General features: G+C 43.8%; 1 pseudogene; it reads right to left on the reverse strand.

Moving 5' to 3' along the window:
* Nucleotides 1-514: 514 nt before the first annotated feature.
* On the reverse strand, nt 515-1,125 carry LOC132418181 (SAYSvFN domain-containing protein 1 pseudogene; annotated as a pseudogene).
* Nucleotides 1,126-1,862: the final 737 nt, after the last annotated feature.

A 1,862-nucleotide genomic window follows, 5' to 3' on the forward strand; every position in this document is an offset into this window, starting at 1 on the left:
TATTTTGTAGTAACCTGTATAAGAAAAGAATATATATATGTATAAATGAATCACTTTGTTATATACCTGAAACTAACACAACATTGTAAATCAAATATATGTCAATTTAAAAAATTAATTAATTAAAAAAATACTTAAAGAGAATACTTACTTTTAACATATAGTCCTGATGTACCAAACCATTACTTCAAACAGCTGGATATTTTAAACAGTTATCTCCCCAGTGCCCTCCTACTGTTCTAAAAATCACCTCTCTTAAATAAAGAGACAAATAGGTCTCCTTTCTTGAGTGTGTAATTTTTATAAATTGCATCAGACCCGCAGTGAGTGTCTTTCTGGGAGTTTCACCAAAACCAAAAAGAAGTTCTGATATAAAACTGCAGCAGGAAATCAGGGAAAGTGTGTGGAACTGCAGGGTCATAGAACTGACCTGCGAGCTACCCTCAGCCAAACCCACAAATCGATACCCCAGGGGTGTGAGGGCCCTGGGGGCCAGCCAACAGCAAGGCTGGCCCTATCTCCCCTGCAGAGGTCTCAGGTGCAGCTCGCGTTCCAGCTGCTGGGCAATCAGGGTGCCCTGGATGGCCCCACAGCCTGGGTTGAACACGGAGTACCCGCTTTTCCCCCCTCTGTCTTCTCCTCAGGGCCTCATTTCCCCACATGCATCCAGTAGAAGAGGGACAGGACAAAATAGGCCAGACCAAATTCCAGTTCCACAAACAGTCCCAGCAGGACCAACCAGAGGAGCACCTTCAAGAAGGTGATGTCGGTCAGGGGAGACTGGCACCCCTAGGGCAAGGGCGGCAGAGGTGGTGGCTTGGCTGGATTCCGCGGTGGCTGTGACATGCAGTCTACAGGCTAAGCTGCTCCCTGAGCAAGGCTGGGCTGGGCCTGGGCACTCAAGGGCCTCGGTTTCCACACCAAGAACTGTTTTAGCCAGCCTAGGGCTGCCTTTGGAGTTGCAGCTGCTTCCGCCTTCTCTCCCGAGGTTTGTGCACAGTAGCTCTGAAGTGCTGGGTTCTGCCGCCAACCTGGCTGGTTTCTGGGCCCTACCTCCAACTCAGCTAACCGCTGCTCTGTGGCACATGCCCTGTTCTCTGTGTGCCCAGGAGTGCATGTGCCCATGCTGGTGTATTATATTGATTGATTTTTATATGTTGAAAGACCCTTGCATTCCTGGCATAAATCACTCTTGGTCTTGGTGTATAATACTTTTAATATACTGCTGAATTCAGTTTGCTGGTGCCTTGTTGAGAATTTTTGGATATATATCCACAAGTGATATTGATCTGTGGCTCTCTTTTAATGTGATATATTTGTCTATCCTTAGTATCACGGTAATGGTGGCCTCATAGAATGACTTAGGAAGTGTTCTCTCATCTTCTTTAGGAAGATTTTGAGAATTGGTGTTAACTTATTTTTAGGTGTTTGGCAGAAATAACTAGTGGAGCCATTTGGTCCTGAGCTTTTCTTGCTTGGGAAGTTTTTGATTACTGATTCAATCTCTTTATTCATTATTGCTCTAATCATATTTTCAATAAGATATAACAATTATGAACATATATGCACCCAACAACAGATCCCCAAATATATGAAGCAAAAATTGACAGAATCAAAGGGAAGAATAAACAATTCTATAATAATAGTTGGAGATTTCAATACCCTGCTTTTATTTTTTTATAAATTTATCTATTTATTTATTTTTGGCTGCACTTGGTCTTTGTTGCTGTGCACAGGCTTTCTTTAGTTGCAGCAAGCAGGGGTTACTCTTTGTTGTGGTGCGCAGGTTTCTCATTGCGGTGGCTTCTCTTGTTGCGGATCATGGGCTCTAGGTGTGTGGGCTTCAGTAGTTGTGGCACGCA

This window comes from Delphinus delphis, chromosome X, assembly GCF_949987515.2.
Source record: "Delphinus delphis chromosome X, mDelDel1.2, whole genome shotgun sequence".
In the NCBI taxonomy this organism is placed as follows: domain Eukaryota; kingdom Metazoa; phylum Chordata; class Mammalia; order Artiodactyla; family Delphinidae; genus Delphinus; species Delphinus delphis.